This window comes from Garra rufa, chromosome 15 (genome assembly GCF_049309525.1).
Source record: "Garra rufa chromosome 15, GarRuf1.0, whole genome shotgun sequence".
NCBI classification, from domain to species: domain Eukaryota; kingdom Metazoa; phylum Chordata; class Actinopteri; order Cypriniformes; family Cyprinidae; genus Garra; species Garra rufa.
Window position 1 is genome coordinate 30,126,771 of NC_133375.1, and position 18,607 is coordinate 30,145,377.

General features: G+C 36.5%; 1 protein-coding gene across 1 annotated transcript in view; it reads left to right on the forward strand.

Annotated features, from left to right (window-relative positions):
• Window positions 1-18,607, forward strand: part of prkcz (protein kinase C, zeta) — a 131,523-nt gene that overhangs the window by 57,707 nt on the left and 55,209 nt on the right. The gene's annotated exons all lie outside the window — the stretch shown is intronic.

Sequence of the window (18,607 nt, forward strand, 5' to 3'; positions counted from 1 at the left end):
TATGCCAAAAATCATTAGGATAAAGATCACGTTCCATTAAAATTTCAATTATTTTCGATTAATAATATGCATTGCTAAGAACTTCATTTGCAGACTTTGAAGGTGATTTTCTCAATATTTTGATTTTGCACCCTCAGATTCCAGATTTTCGAATACTTGTATGTCAGCCAAATATTGTCCTATTCTGACTGGTTTTGTTGTCCAGGTTCACAAATGAGTGAAAACTAGTATTACTCATCTTAGAACAGCTTCTTAGCAAGTTCACAAAGCAGCCTGGCTTGAAATGTGCCATACAACTGTGTTTGTCTTCCAAAGAGCCAGGAAAATCCTGTTTTCCATGATACGGCCACTTTAGATTGTTTTACTTGAGGGCACTATAAGTCAAGTAAAGGTCATCTTTGGTCTTGATCTTCATGGGAAGTTCTGAAGTAGTGAGTGTTGCCAGATTTTGTTAAAAACTGACTTCACATCACTGTTAGAGATTTGAAATTTGTTTCTGGAAATATTTATGCCGATGGCATGTTTATGCAAAGACTTCCAGGGTTGCAAACATTTTGTTTTTGTCCTTTTAATCATTGCAATTATTTTTTTTTCATATATTTATTTATTTATTCACCCAGTCAAATATTTATTTATAACATTAATATTGAATTGAACTGAATTCATTATTTTTTTAACCTCATTAGGAAATAGTTTTCTTGTTTTAAACATAAATTTCAACCAAATTTATTTACGTTTATGCTTAAAACAAATAACAATTTTCCAGGTAAGAAAACTAAACTAACTAACTAAACTAACATAAAGACATGACGTAACACAAAGGAAGATATTTTGAAGTTGACTTCCTATTGACTTCTGTTGTATTTTTGGCTAATTTTTTTTCAACTGATGAGAGAATTTTCATTTTAGTTTGAACTATCCCTTAATATACATTTCCATTTTCCGTTTATATTTATGCATTTGGCAAAAGCTTTTATCCAAAATGATTTGCTTTGCATTTAAGGTACACATTTACATTTTATTGGTTCTTTTTTCAGTTAATTTCACAGATAACACTTAAAGGCATAGTTCACCCAAAAAAAAAAATTCTGTCATTAATTACTCACCCTCATGTCGTTACAACTTCGTAAGACCTTTGTTCATCTTCGGAACACAAATTAAGATTGTTTTTTGACCCTGCATAAACAGCAACGCAACTGACATGCTCAAGGCTCAGAAACGTAGTAAGGATGTTGTTAAAATACGTGTTGAATACTGACACGGAAAAGAAGAAATTGTTGAATTAGGGTGTTATTTTGTCAAACATTTCTAGAGAAACCTGAAAATGTTGGCCAAACCTCATCCAAGCTGACAGAGCTTGAGAGGTGAAGAGGTGAGGTGAAGAACGGCAGACAACTGGCAAATGTTGATGTGCAAATCTTGTTGCATCATACCCAAAAATACTTGAGGCTGTAGGTGCTTCAACTAAGTACTGAGTTATGAATGAATACTTATGCAATGTACTTATTTCAGTTTTTTTATTTTTAATAAATTTATAAAGTTGTGACAGTTTTTCCTTTGTCATTATGGTGCATGCAGTGTAGATTGGTGTTTGGATAAAAAGTATTTTAAAACAGCAACATAAAATGTGAACAAAAATTAAGGGGTATGAATACTTTTGCAAGGCACTGTAGTTTCATAAAATTATAGTTGAACCACTGACGTCACGTGGACAATTTAACAATGTCCTTACTACCTTCTATGGAAAGGTGTCAGTTGCATTGCTGTCTATGCAGGGTCAGAAAGTGCTCAGATTTCATCAAAAATATCTTAATTTGTGTTCCGAAGATGAATGGTCTTACGGGTTTGGAACGGCGAGTAATTAATGACGGAATTTTCATTTTTGGGTTAACTAACTCTTAAAATACAATTTTACTTGAAAACACGACAAAATGCTGCAAATATTTTTGGAGTAAAGCCTCTTTGAGAAGAGTGATTCTGAGTTGGGAAATAACAGAGGAGTAGTGTTTCACTGTTCATGTTCAGGTCTCGGTGGCCAAATATAAAGGCCCTTATACCGAGAAAGCGCTGAAATGTTCTGCTCCTGCTGTGTTCCAGCTGCGCACTTCAGTCCTGACCGTTCATTCTCCTCAAATCCCACTGCATGCTTTGATCCTACACACCCTCAGCACAGCAAAGGAAAGCCCCCTTTATCATCTTCCTGCCAGCCCAACCAACAATGTGTGGAAGTGAGTCAAACCCATTTTAACTGGTCCTGCTCTCTGAGCCCCTGCCTTTACACGCTCACCAGACAAAGACCCTCACACAAGACGTTCAGTCTTGGCTTGAGCTTTCTGTGGTCAGCGTGGCACGCCATGGCGGGCTTCTGCGCTCCTCTTCAAGACTCGCACGGTGCAGCTCTACCTCTCGTGCCGATGTGTTCCCTCGTTGTGGTTCCTCTGACCGGAGGAGGAGGTGGAGGAAGAATGTGGGGTGACGCAACACTGCTGTGCTCTCCGACTGTCGCAGGAGGTATCCACAGTGCTTATCTTAGCAGGGGGGGAGCGGGATGTGAAATAGGAACGAATAATATTAACTGTTTTCCTCTGTTGAAAAACTTAGTGAACTGCCTGGCTGCCTAAATGAAATGAAACTTCTCAACTTGTTGATTTGAAATGATTTGGTATGCACTACATATGCAGAAACCCGCATGGGAGATGATGTGATGCTCTAATAAGCTAATCTACACGGCAGAAAATCTGCAGTATTTAGTCTTATTTTCTAGTTGAAGTATCTTAAAATCTTTGAAACTAAATAAAATGACTTGGGAAGCAACACTGGTTAAGATATTACAACTTGTTTGTAGAGAATGTGTCTTTAGTAGAGAATGTTTTTTGCATTAATGAACTGGCAGATATTTTCAAAGCTTGTTTTTGACTTCTGCTTTAGACATGTGAAAAATATTTGCCAGTGCAGTATGACAAAATACACTCATATGCAAGATGGACTCCATGAAAAAAGGCTTAATATTTTGTGCAGCGTTGCTTATTAAAAAATGTCTTCTTTAAAAGAAGTTTACATTGTTTACATATTTAAGCTAGTAAAAAAAATACTAATTTGAAATGTATTTAGAAGTCTTTCTTTCATAGCACAACATTTTTGGAGTTTGATTACAAGTCAACATTCCCCCTGCTTTGTCTGCAGTTTTTTTTATGTATATGTAGGTATATACATGTGTCAGAATTGTGATACAAACTTGCAATTCTGACTTTTTTTTCTCAAAATTGCATGATGTAAACTGGCAATTCTGAATTTTTTTTCTCAGAATTGTGATACAAACTTGGAATTCTGACTTTTTCTCAGAATTGTGATATAAACATGCAATTCTGACTTTTTACCACAGAATTGTGATACAAACTTGCAAATCTGACTTTTTTTTTTTCAGAATTGTTTGATATAAACTCACGATTGTGAATTTTTTTTTCAGCATTGCGTGATGTAAACTTGCAATTCTGACTTTTTTCTCAGAATTGTGATACAAACTTGGAATTCTGACTTTTTTCTCAGAATTGTAAGATACAAAATTAGCAATTCTGACTTTTTTTTCTCAGAATTATGTGATACAAACTTGCAATTCTGACTTTTTTTCTCAAAATTGCATGATATAAACGTGCAATTCTGACTTTTTTCTCAGAATTGTTAGATATAAACTCACAATTGTGAATTTCTTTTCAGAATTGCGTGATGTAAACTTGCAATTCTGACTTTTTTCTCAGAATTGTGATACAAACTTGCAATTCTGACTTTTTTTTCTTAGAATTGCATGATACAAACTTGCAATTCTGACTTTTTTCTCAGAATTGTGATACGAACTTGGAATTCTGACTTTTTTTCTCAGAATTGTGTGATACAAAATGAGCAATTCTGACTTTTTTTCTCAGAATTGCGTGATACAAACGTGCAATTCTGACTTTTTTTCTCAGAATTGTTAGATATAAACTCACAATTGTGAATTTCTTTTCAGAATTGCGTGATGTAAACTTGCAATTCTGACTTTTTTCTCAGAATTGTGATACAAACTTGCAATTCTGACTTTTTTTTCTTAGAATTGCATGATACAAACTTGCAATTCTGACTTTTTTCTCAGAATTGTGATACGAACTTGGAATTCTGACTTTTTTTCTCAGAATTGTGTGATACAAAATGAGCAATTCTGACTTTTTTTCTCAGAATTGCGTGATACAAACGTGCAATTCTGACTTTTTTTCTCAGAATTGTTAGATATAAACTCACAATTGTGAATTTCTTTTCAGAATTGCGTGATGTAAACTTGCAATTCTGACTTTTTTCTCAGAATTGTGATACAAACTTGGAATTCTGACTTTTTTCTCAGAATTGTAAGATACAAAATTAGCAATTCTGACTTTTTTTTCTCAGAATTATGTGATACAAACTTGCAATTCTGACTTTTTTTCTCAAAATTGCATGATATAAACGTGCAATTCTGACTTTTTTCTCAGAATTGTTAGATATAAACTCACAATTGTGAATTTCTTTTCAGAATTGCGTGATGTAAACTTGCAATTCTGACTTTTTTCTCAGAATTGTGATACAAACTTGCAATTCTGACTTTTTTTTCTTAGAATTGCATGATACAAACTTGCAATTCTGACTTTTTTTTCTTAGAATTGCATGATACAAACTTGCAATTCTGACTTTTTTCTCAGAATTGTGATACGAACTTGGAATTCTGACTTTTTTTCTCAGAATTGTGTGATACAAAATGAGCAATTCTGACTTTTTTTCTCAGAATTGCGTGATACAAACGTGCAATTCTGACTTTTTTTCTCAGAATTGTTAGATATAAACTCACAATTGTGAATTTTCTTTTCAGAATTGTATGATGTAAACTTGCAATTCTGACTTTTTTCTCAGAATTGTGATACAAACTTGCAATTCTGACTTTTTTTCTCTCTTAGAATTGACACAAACAAGAATTGTGTGATACAAACTTACAATTGCGAGAAAAAAACTTGCGAGTTTATATAACACACAGTTGCAAGTTAAGTCAAAATTTTGAGATATATCTTGCAATTTTTTTTCAGAATTGCGTGATATAAACTTGCTATTCTGAGTTTTTTTTCCTCAGAATTGCGTGATACAAACCTCTTTTTTTCTCAGAGTTTATATCTCACAATTCTGACTTTATAACAAGCAATTGCAAGTTATTAAGTCAGAATTGTACATTATAAACTTGCAATTAAGTTTGTCACATTTCTGAGAAAAATTTAGAATTGTGAGATAAAAATTTTTATTCTTTACTCAGTGGCGGTAATGAGCTTTTTTTAAGCCAAAAAAATATATACATACCTATATATGTTTATGTAAGTTGGTGACATTAGTTACAGCCTTGGCAACAGAAAATATGATATGACTGGGTTTTGGGATGCAGTAACAGTCTCATTGTGGATTCAGCTGAGATCAGCTGAAGAAGAGAAAACAATCAACTAGATTAAGATAATGTATTTTAGCCGCAACTGAAATTGAATCCTGTCTTCTTTTCATGTTGTTTGTCTATGAACGAGAGATGGGTTCTGATGTGCAGATGAAGTTTGATTATGCCATAACTCCAGTTCTTACTCTGTTTTCATCACCAGTAGCAGATATTCAATGCAATCCAGTGCAGACTTTCCGGCTCCAAAGCCATTGTTCAATTTAAGGTCAGGGATCTGGATCACTGCCATGATACCTGCAGTCTCGCTGGAGCTGTATCAATTCTTTTTAACTTAGCCCACCATTAATGGCTCATTTGTCTCTTGTTTCATCAAGTGAAACATTCACAAGTGCCTTGGAAAGTTCTCTGATGCATTATTATCATTAGTGTTAAAGATGCACAGAGTAATTGTTAAGCTTGTTCGATAAAAGAGATTTCTAATATAATACCTCATTATAGTCATACTCAGAGAACTTGTGATCTCTACAGCAGTCGCAGTACGCCTGTCGTCTGTCTTCTGTCTTCTGACATCATAGATGAAGGATGACTGTGTGTGATTGAGTAAAGGACGATCTGGCATGATTCCAGCTTTGATTAACAAGGTCAAATGAATATGTTAAGTGCACGGCGTGTGTGTCTGCGGTCACAGTGATGACTGATAACAACTGACTTGACTAAGTAGCGTCGTGTGATCACATCTCAGCTGTGCTAATTTAGTTCGGTGTGGAGAATGCCAGCGTAGACTCTATTCCAGTCCTGCTTATACCCTCGGGTGCAGCGTCGCCCTCCATCCACTGGAGCAAGGGCAGATTTATAATGACGGGTGTAGGTTCATGAGCGTGCTCTGACTGAGCAGTTGGTGTCACCGGTTAAGTGCAGTCGTTAAAGAGGACAGGGCAATTAAGGACAGCAGGGATGGAGAATGAGAGCACGGTTATGATTAGAGTTATTCAGAAGTGCAAAAGATCATCGTCATTTTCCTTATTAAACCATCATATTGTGCGAACAGTAAGTGCTGATGTCTGTAATGAATGTTTTCACTGTGATGATTTTTCCATGCATTTAACTTCTGTAGTGTCTAGGTGAAATAGAACTTCAGTGGGAAATAATGTTTGGATGTAAGTTTTATTCATAAGGGTTTGATTTAATCATGAAATGTAGGCCATGATGTTATTGGTTAATATTATTTGTCCCCACCAGTGTGACCTTGAATTCATCTTTAGGAAAGAAGAGTCATTTCTGAGGTAGAGAAATTGATTAAATGGCAAAGGAAGTAAAAAGGTCAATTTTGTATTTAATTTTCTCATTCATTAACTTTTCACCTTATTCCTGCATTTTGAAATATGGGTGGCACTTCCGGTTTGAGGAATTTTCATTCAAAAAATTGAAACGAATTATTTCAAATCAGAGGTCAACAAGTACAGTGAGGGAAAAAATTATTTGATCCCCTGCTGATTTTGTACGTTTACCCACTGACAAAGAAATGATCAGTCTATAATTTTGATGGTAGGTTTATTTGAACAGTGAGAGACAGAATAGCAACAAAAAAATCAAGAAAAATGCATTTCAAATGTGCATATTAATGAGTGAAATAAGTATTTGATCCCCTATCAATCAACAAGATTTTTGGCTCACAGGTGTCTTTTTATACAGGTAACAAGCTGAAATTAGGAGCACTCTCTTAAAGGGATTGCTCCTGATCTCAGCTTGTAACCTGTATAATAGACACCTGTCCACAGAAGCAATCAATCAATCAGATTCCCAACTCTCCACCATGGCCAAGACTGAAAAGCTGTCCAAGGATGCCAGGGACAAGATTGTAGACCTACACAAGGCTGGAATGGGCTACAAGACCATCGCCAAGCAGCTTGGTGAAAAGGTGACAATAGTTGGTGCGATTATTCGCAAATGGATGAAACGCAAAATAACCGTCAATTAGGGCTGGGCGATTCATTCGATTTTTTTCGATTAATTCGAATTTACGTTTTAAGACGATTTAATTTTTTATAAAATCGAGGTATCGTGATTTTTAAATAAAAATATTAGATACATTGTAATTGCACCAATGGCAGAATAATTAAGAGGCAATATTGTCCGAACACATGATGGCGCGCCTAATTAACCGCTGTATTCAGAACATTCTGGTAAAATAACTAAGGGGACATGATTAGCTGCTTGCTAGCAAGTTAGCCTGTTACATTACAGTACATACAATTTCACTTACCACATAAATAGAGTAGAGAGATGATTGAAGACAATGGCGAATTATTTGCATATCAGGGCTCTAGAGTGCAACCTAATTTCTCAATGGTGCGACTAAAAAGAATCTTAGGTAGCACCGGTGCGACAAGCAGTTCAAGGGCAAAAAAAAAACTACTGCGTACGACTATGAAAAAATATTTAGGAGCACCATGTGCGACTGACCCGACCAGCATATTTGTATTTGCGCTGAGTGGAGCTTCAAAGGTTTCCATGTGTTTTGCACGTTGACTAATGTATCTCAAGTGTAGAGAGAGTGTAAATAAGAGACTGAATGGGCAGTAGCTTCGTTTATTATAATAGAGCTTTGTGAGATTGCGAACTAAGATGAGTGACAGCTTTTAATCATTTTTAAGGGAGTTTGTAAACGAGATATTGATTTATTATAACGGTTAAATAAACAAGAAATTATTATTAAGTTACTTACATTGTCTGACTATAACACTATTGCCTAATTTTGCTCTATTTCGTCTCAAAAATGGTCTGAAACAAGTCACAGCTGAGCCGCTGCGCATCTCCACTCAAACACAGATGTGTTTCGTTTATGAATGAACGTGCGTTTTTAAACGAATCTAGTGAAATGATTCAATTTCCCATTCATAAAGAGTCACTTGCTTTATTCCTGAATGTACCATCCGTTCAAACAAATCAAATGAATGATATGATTCAGTAATTAAATCAGTGTCTTACCACCACCTGCTGTCAGATCGTTTCAGTTATTTAAATCATTTGATATTTCTGTGTTCAAAATTGTATATTTTTGTATATGATATAAATGCAAGAGAAAAGCATGGAAATATATATATTCCTCCCATCTCATATTTATTTGTCTTACAAACATTTACTGTGTCTGGTATGATAAGAATGGGGCCTGGTGGAAAGCAATCAATGATGCAGTTGCAATGTGTACTGCAAAATATATGGTGCCCATATATATTGTGGAAAAGCTGGGGTTTCTTTACATGCTAAAAGTAGTAGGGGGGAAAAATCGATTTAAATCGTAAATCGGATTTTTTGTGAAAAAATCGGGGATTTTATTTTTAGGCCATATCGCCCAGCCCTACCGTCAATCTCCCTCGGTCTGGGGCTCCATGAAAGATCTCACCTCGTGGAGTTTCAGTGATCGTGAGAATCAGCCCAGGTTCCTAGAGACCAAGAAAACAATTGGTAACACGTTACGCCTTGAAGGACTGAAATCCTGCAGCCTTCCGCAAGGTCCCCCTGCTCAAGAATGCACATGTACAGGCCCGTCGGAAGTTTGCCAGTGAACATCTAAATGATTCCGAGGAGAACTAGGTGAAAGTGTTGTGGTCAGATGAAACCGAATTCAAGCGCTTTGGCATCAACTTAACTCGTCTTGTTTGGAAGAGGAGGAATGCTGCCTATGACCCCAAGAACACCATCCCCACCGTCAAACATGGAGGTGGAAACATTATACTTTGGGGGTGTTTTCCTGCTAAGGGGACCGGACAACTGCACCGCATCAAAGGGACGATGGACGGGACAAGAACCTTGGGTGAGAACCTCCTTCTCTCAGCCAGGCCATTGAAAATGAGTCGGATGAGTATTCCAGCATGACAATGACCCAAAACACACAGCCATGGCAACAAAGGACTGCCTCAAGAAGAAGCACATTAATGTCCTGGAGTGGCCTAGCCAGTTTCCAGACCTTAATCCCATAGAAGAATCTGTGGCGGGAGCTGAAGGTTCAAGTTGCCAATGTCAGCCTCGAAACCTTAAAGACTTGGAGAGGATCTGCAAAGAGGAGTAGGACAAAATCCATCCTAAGATGTGTGCAAACCTGGTGGCCAACATCAAGAAATGTCTGACCTCTGTGATTGCCAGAAAGGGTTTTACCACCAAGTACTAAGTCCTAATGTTTTTCGAAGGGGTCAAATACTTATTTCACTCACTAAAATGCAAATTAATTTATAACTTTTTTTGAAATGCGTTTTTCTAGATTTTTTGTTGTTACTCTGTCTCTCACTGTTCAAATAAATCTACCATTAAAATTATAGACTGATCATTTCTTTGTCACTGGGCAAACGTATAAAATCAGCAGGGGATCAAATAATTTTTTCCCTCACTGTAAGGCTTACACATCTGTTTGACTAATTGAGCTGTCGATTTTGCTTCATGTTTTATTTTCAGACATCATGAGAACAATGTAACACTTTTATTTTAACAAGACATGTTATAACAATAGCAACAGCAAGTTTTTCAAGTTAATGAACTTTTTTAAGACAACAAATGTTACATAATACAGATATATATTACTAGAGTGATATTTCACCTGTCCGTTATTGCTGTGGAAAGAATCGCGCTTTTGGGGTTAGTCATAGTCTGTTTATGTTTTTACACTGTTTTTAAATACCATTTTAATGTTTGATGGTTGATGGTAAGTAGATTAATGTCATCTCATTGTACCCAGTTAAGAAAAAAAAAGTTCATAGAGCGAACCTTTCACTAACTGTTTAGGCTACATCTTGACAAAAGTTACACCCATAATTTGTGCAAAGCGTCATGGGCCGTAGGAATAAGGTACATAAGGTTGGTAGTCTGGAAATGTTTCATAGTAACATCAGTGTTTATTTTCAGGCATTTTGACACAGAGAGCATTTTCTTTTTTTTCCCCAAAATGCTAGTTCATGTTATTGCATTAGAATATAACTTTTCAATTTTTCAATTTCGCTTGAAATGTGTTGGCATCTTTAAAGTGGTCCATATGACTTTTGCACTATATTTAAAGGGGTAGTCATTAATTTCTCACTCTCATGTTGTTCTAAACCCATAAGACCTTCTTCGTTCATCTTCAGAACACAAATTAAGACATTTTAGAGAAAATCTGAGAGCTTTATGACCCTGTATAGACAGCAATGCAACTGGCACTTTCAAGGCCTATAAGGGTAGTAAGGACATCATTAAAATAGTTTGTTAAATCAGTGGGCATGAGACATGCGTGTGATGCTGCTGAAGCAGGAGCCGGATTCGCTGCTTCTTGTTTAATGTTGAATACTTTTTCTGTTGTGCACAAATGTATTCTTGTAGCTTCATAAAATTAAGGTTGAACCACTGATGGCACATGGACTATTTTAATAATGTTCTTACTACCTTTCTGGGCCTTGAACGTGGTAGTTGCGTTGCTGTCTATGTCAGAAAGCTCTCGAATTTCATCCAAAATATCTTAATTTGTGTTCCGAAGATGAACAAAGGTCTTACGTGTTTAGAACAACATGAGGGTAATTAATGACAGGATTTTCCTTTATTGGTGAACTTGTCCCTCAGGAGTTCAGGAAGAAGCAGCAAATGCACAGCTGAAACAGTCACGTGACGTCCTACTGCCTGAGAGATGCTGTTTGTGGACATGTTGTACTCTTTTTCTCTGTGGTCATATGTTTAGAAATAATGACAAAAAATACTGCAGGGTAACTATGGCAACAGCACAGTGTGATTTCTGTAGGTCTCTCCCTGTAGGGGTGAAGTTAATAAGATTAGAGATAGATCTCAGCGATGACAGCGCTAAAGACCTCGGCTCTCTCTTTTTAATTAGCCCCTCACTTTCTCACACGCACACAGACACATAAAGCAAAGGTGTTGCTGTGTAATTGTGTGTTGTGACATCAATGTCATGTGGTGTTTTTCAGCCCTGGCAAAAGTAAAAAAAAAAAAAAAGGGAGAAAAACAACAGCTCTCCAAAAAGGGGGAAAATCATTTATACTTTCATTACTCTAAAATAAATAATTATGTATTTAATTTATAATGTATCTAAATAAATAATTATTATCTATCTATCGTTCTATCTAAAGTTCTATCTATCTAAAGATCTATCTATCTATCATTCTATCTATCGTTCTATCATTCTATCTATCTATTGATCTATCTGTGTATTGTTCAATTGTTTGATCGTTCGATCTATCTGTCTATCGTTCGATCTATCTGTCTATCGTTCAATCGTTTGATCGTTCTATCTATCTATCTATCTATCTATCTATCTATCTATCTATCTATCTATCTATCTATCTATCTATCTATCTATCTATCTATCTATCTATCTATCTATCTATCTATCTATCTATCTTACTATCTATTGATCTATCTATTGATCTATCTGTCTATCGTTCGATTGTTCTATCTATCTATCTGTCTGTCTAGCAATCTATCAATCTGTCTATCTATCTATCGTTCTATCGTTCTATCTCTCGTTCTATCTATCGTTCTATCTATCATTTTATATCGTTCTATCTATCGTTCTATCGATCATTTTATATCGATCGTTCTATCGATCATTCCATCTGTCCGTCGGTCCATCCATCCATCCATCCATCATTGTTGATCGTTCTATCATTCTATCTATTGTTCCATCATTCTATTGATCTATCTTTCTAACGTTGTATCGTTCTATCAATCTATTGATCTAACTGTCTATTGTTCTATTTGTCCATTTATCTATCTTTCTATCGATCTATCTATCTATCCATCTATCCTTCTATCTATCTATCGTTTTATCTGTTGTTCTATCGATCGTTCCATCCATCCATCCATCCATCATTGTGGATTGTTCTTTCATTCTATCTATTGCTCTATCATTCTATTGATCTATCTGTATAACGTTGTATCATTCTATCTATCATTCTATTGATATAACTGTCTATTGTTCTATCTGTCCATTTATCTATCTTTCTATCTATCTATCCATCTATCGTTTTATGTCGTTCTATCGATCGTTCCATCCATCCATCCATCCATCCAGCATTGTTGATCGTTCTATCATTCTCTCTGTTGTTCTATCATTCTATTGATCTGTCTAACATTGTATCGTTCCATCCATCCATCCATCCATCCAGCATTGTTGATCGTTCTATCATTCTCTCTGTTGTTCTATCATTCTATTGATCTGTCTAACATTGTATCGTTCCATCCATCCATCCATCCATCCAACGTTCTGTCTGTCCATTTATCTATCTATCTATCTATCTATCCATCTATCCATCTATCCATCTATCCATCTATCCATCCATCTATCCATCTATCCATCTATCCATCTATCCATCTATCTATCTATCTTTACATTTGAGGACATTTTCGTTTACTTTTGGTCAGTACACTGGTTTTTATACTGTAGTGTGTTCGTTTTACATTAATGCAGTCTATTCAGAACAGTCGTCTAGCGTTTGTTTTGATGATTTGATGTTGTCTGAGACCTGCAAATGTTTTGCAAGATCAAACAATTTCAGATTTGAGGACACGTGCATAGATCAAGCTGCTTTTGTACAGAACGAGAAGAGAGAAAGATCAGTTTTTCAGCCTTTGTGTTTTTTCTATAGTGTTTTTTGCTATACATATAAGTGTCTTTCAAAGCAAACCTTATTGATTTTTATGTTCCCCCCTGCAACTGGAATGATGACCTTGGTGTTGATGAAAAAATGTGCACCTATGATGCAAGTATCTACGAACCAAACTGATTATATAACCAAGAGAGAAAATGCTCTGATTTAATGGAGCTCAGAGCAGCATCTAGTTTTAAAAGTAGAGCTTCCAGTTTTTAGTTTTGATGTTCCTGCTTTGATTTCTGTTTTTGCACTTCACAGTGTTGTCACTGATGCGTTTTGTTGCACAACCGCTTTGTTTTTGTTGTAGACATTGCTGATTGTTCAGTTTATTACTGCTTGTGGTGTGTTTGTTTGAGTGTCGACTCTCGCGGCCGGATGTCTCGTCCACCAGAGCTGCTGGCATCTGCCACGCGTGGCACAGGAGAGAGTGTTTGTTGCCATGGCGATAATGGAAAAATTGAATTTGTGCCTGCCGCACCCTCAACCAAGTCGTTTCCAGGCGATTGGTATCAGCTCCACTCCGCTCCACTCAAGTGGGAAAGAGGCTTTAAAAGCAGTTCCTCCATGAGTGAATCACTTGAATGCATCATTGTGACTCAAAATCACTAACATGTCATGAAAGATGTGGCAACCCTGCCAAGTTTTCCAGTGCAAGTCAGAGCCAAGTTTACATTTACAGTACCGTTGCTTTGGTTTTATAGGACTTTATGAGACCATTTCCGACTGTGACAAGTGTGGGATTGACAGGAGAGACTTCAATGAGGTAGATTATAACAAATACATGATTTCATCTCTGATGTTCAGATATAAAGTACCGTTCGTTGTGTGGCCAAGATGTTGGGCTGGGCTTCAGACATATACATGCTGCCGTACAGGTCGAAGAACAGGTGTTTCTCTGGCCATCTGGATGATTATGATAGCAAACACGTACTGTAGCTGTTTCCTGAGCAGCTGTTGTTGAGCTGCAGCAGCGCTGTGCTCTGTGAGGGGGATGATCGTTTGTAGTTCTGCTGAGGTCTGTCACTGATTTGTTGAAAGAGAGGAACATTGAGAATTGTTTTGTTTGCTGGAAGAAGGTGGTATAAGGTAGAGTCTGGCTGTTTGGTTGGAGAATATCAGCTAAGAAATATGTACATAAGTGTGCAATGTTATATATTTCTGTAGCATTTTATTTTTCACTTAATAGAATTAAGTCCTTCCAAACCCGTAAGATCTTTGTTCATCTTCAGAACACAAATGAAGATATTTTGATGGAATTCAAGAGCTTTCTGACCCTGCAACGCAACTACCACTTTCAAGGCCCAGAAAGGTAGTAAGAATATTGTTAAAATAGTCCATGTGACATCAGTGGTTTAATTGTAGTGTTATAAATAGGGCTGCCCTCGACTAAAAAAATTTCTTGGTTGACTAAAAGTTGTTCATGTTAAGCATTAGTCGACTATTAGTCGCACATTTATTAATAAACCATATAAATCATAGTAATGAGCCTTTATTTCCTAAAAAAAAGAGCACTGGCAGATATAATAATTCTGAGATTGCATTAACTTTGAACAATTTGATAAACTAGTGCTTTCTTTGTTTATTTAAATATTTGTTTTCTATTTGAATTTGCTCATTTAAATGTCACTTTTTATAGATATATTTTTCTATAGAAAGTATCACAGAGTTTCGAAGTTCTGCGCTCAAGTTCACAAAGACAGAGACGGCAGAAAGCGCATCCTGTTTGCTTTCCTTATTTTACAAAAGTACAACGTTTCGTTGTTATTCTGAGTGCACACAAATAAACTCTTTAGTCTTTACAGATTCGAAAGATGTTTTACTCTTATCTGTATGACCAAAAATGACAGAGTATTTTAAGAGCAAGTATTCGACAATTTGTCGTGCAGTAAGCGCACTACTGATCCCTGATGTGTTGCGACTTGTTTACAAGCAGAAGATTTTTTATTTTTTTGCACACAAAAAGTATTCTTGTAGCTTCATAAAATTATGGTTGAACCGCTGATGTCACATGGACTATTTTAATGATGCCCTTACTACCTTTCTGGGGCTTGAATGTTGAAGTTGCATTTCTGTCTATGCAGGGTCAGAAAGCTCACAGATTTCTTAAAAAAATATCTTAATTTGTGTTCCAAAGATAAATGAAGGTCTTAATGGGTTTAAAATGAGTAATTAATGACAGAAAATTATTTTTTGGGTGAACTAGCCCTTTAATATGCAGACTATTAATCTATTGATTATAGGTATATGTAGGTGTCAAAACTGTTGCTTTGTGGCACTATCAAAAACCGGCCTGACAGAAAACACTAATTCTGTCTAACATACAGTAAAAAGCAAGAACATGGTTCTTTAGAAGCAAGATTCAAATTTTTCAACATCATATGTTTCCATGGGTTCCATGATGTAATCAACAAGAAATAGTACATTGTGGAATATACTTCAATTAATTATATAACTTTAACAAGATTTTCTTTGTATTATATAATCCACACAAGATAAAAATTTTTGTCTGGCCCATATAAAACAATGATAGTGACTGTTTTTTTCCCCAAGTCAGCCTCATGTGGTTTGATGTTTAAAACTCTGCTCCTCTCCTCATGTTTAACTGCTCTGTTGAGGCATCAGTTATTCCTCTGAAACACTGTGCGTGTTTCAGCTTTATCATGTTCTATTAATAAATCATTCATGTTGTGTAGTTTTGATGCAAGCGACACTTTGAATGCCTGAATGTGTATGTGTGGTGTGTGTATGTAACGAGTGTTGTTTTACACTTGGATTTTAGGTTTATTACTCTCCAAAGGCGAATGTATATTATTATTGAAGTTATGTTTTAATATTCAAGCACTACTTTATGCCACACATTACTTTCTGAAGGCTTAATGCAGACTTTCATTTTCTCATTTTGCTTAGATCTCTCTCTCTCATACACACAAGCGTCCCAGGTCTTTGAATCTCCTCCGGTGCTCATTAGTGGCTGACACTTGAAAGTTTCGACAATATTTCAATATTTATCGGTTTTACGTAACAGAGCTGCAGTTGAGGGAAGAAACATGAAACGGCAGCAGACACAGCAAATCTCCAGGGCTCGAGCACAATTCTCAGCCTTTCCTTTGCGCTCGAAAATGATGATGGTCTGCCAGCTTAACTGGAACATTAGATGAGAGTAGAATAACAGAGAGAGATAGGGGTATCTTAGGTACCTGTGGGTCACCAGCGAGGACAACATGGTGTTTTGTTTTCAAAGGGGACATCAGATGCAAAATTCACTTTTACATGCTGTTTGCATATAAATGTGTCTTAGCAGTGTGTGGACACAACCACGCTAAAATGAAAATAGACTATTAACACTTCTTTTTTAGTCCCTAAAAAACTTTACCTTATTATTAAGCCATTTTAGGCCCAGCACATGACCACAGATGGACTCCACGCTCGAACAGTTGTAGCGACAACAATGTCTCGTAAGTAATGCAGGTGTTTTGTATTTTGATATAAAAGTAAACAGAAGAGTCTTCATTATCTCCTAACATCAGAGCCACTGAGGATGCAGTAGATTAGCTTTGTTTTTGATGGTAACACACCAATTAAACAACAAATGGAAGAGGGGGAGAGGTGAGCAGTAGCTCATTGTCATTTAAAGAGGCATGCACCCAAATGGGTCACTGTGAACAGAGCTATTTCTGATAAGGTAGACAGAGTGTTATTTTACACGACCATTGCATTTTAACCAAAGTATTTTACTGACATTTCAGTGTTATTTGTAATAGAAAATTTAGCTACTTAAAGGGGTGATGCACCACTGACAAGATGGTTTTAATAAAGTTTGACTGTCTAAGGAGTAAAATGCATCGGTGTGTAGTCGGTGTATTGCAACTGGAGAGAACAGAGAAAAGGCGATGTGATGAAAAAGGTAGAAAAACTTGGTGAACTTTCTCTTAATAGTAATACGTAACTTATGAAATGAAAAAGACACCAAAAGTTTTTCCTCCATTTCTTGCAGTCTCCGGACTTTTTAAGCAACGGTAAACTTTCGTCACTTTTCGTCACCTCTTCATTCATTCAATTGGACAATGGAAAAAACGCGAATGACGTCGGGCGTTTTTCCGCTCAGAGTTGCTTTTTTTTCAACTTCAGGCGCTCAGAGCGCTTGTGCAAAAACGCAAGGCGCAGCAGGCGGCGAAAACGCGAGGCGCCTGGGGCGCATAAGCAGCGCGCTCACTGCCAACAGAAAACCATTCAAAAAAGGCTCCTCTCACTGTAAAAAACGCGTTCGGTGTGATTGCGGCCTAAGGCATTTAAGCAGATATGAAAAAATACATTATTTAGCAAGTCTGTAACCACCTAAATCATTGATTTAAAAAAAATACATTTTTGGCAAATCCAGGTAAATTACCATATAAATATTATGTTTTTTAATATTTATGACTGTTATAGCGCCAGCTGTGATACATTATCCTTAAAACTTTGCATGCTCGTTTAGAATCACCTGTTGCATATGCTCAGCAGGTTTCGTGAAGTTTTAAGTTTTACTTTAGGCTTTATAGGATTTTGGGCAAATTTGGACAGGCCCCTATTCTAAGCAACTCAGTTATAGCTTCCCAAAGAGCAAATAGCAATTTTTTTTGGATAATTATGGATTTGATTGACAGCAGTGGTTCTAGAGGCAAATTTGTCCGGAATGAGGTGTGCTATCATATGATACGAATATTGTGTGTATGTGCAAAAAAAATGCACAATGTGCAATTGTTTACGCTCTTGAAAAATGCAATATCGCCCCCCCAGTGCCCGATTTCTTTCAAATTTCTCTCAGACCTTTGGGGCCATAAGTCAAAGTTTTGTTCTGATCGGCCTCAGTTAACCTTGTCTAATGGGTGCTCAAAATTCATCTGCCAGTGCCATTGTTTTTGAGATTCGCAAATGTCCTTATAGACGCTTGTGGCACTTTGGACCGAGATCCTGCACAGCAATTTTTTTAATGTTGATAGGCCAAATGGTTGCATAGATATAGTCATTTTTAATTTTAATTTTTTCCCCCTCTTATAGTGCAACAATTTTTTTTCTTGTGACTTCAGATTGAGTTTTTACGTGAGTGTTCTGAGTTTGGCAAAGATATTTCATTCCGTTCAGGAGTTATAGGCATTTTACTAAAAGTGGGCCTACCCCTTTGGAGTGTTTTGGTGTCTCTTTGGGATGGTGAGTTTTTTGATAATTACTGATATTCACTCTCTAGAGAATCTTTCTGCATTGGTTTGGTTCCTATTGGGCAAAAATACCCGGAAATTTCGCCAAGCTTACGATCAAATCTGAGGTAAATTTTCCAATGACATAAGACACTTGAGAATGCAAATGACGATTTAAGAGTTAGGAGTGGTTTCATACTTTTGATCGCTGTAGCGCCACTGTTAGGCCGATTGGGGCAAGCCTTGGTGACATTGTAGGTGGTGTGAGTACTACCATCCCTCCAAGTTTCATGTCTCTATGACTTATGGTTTGGTCTGCGCAATCAGTTTTACATGGAGATTGCTGATCCTTAGCCATTCTAACAATTACA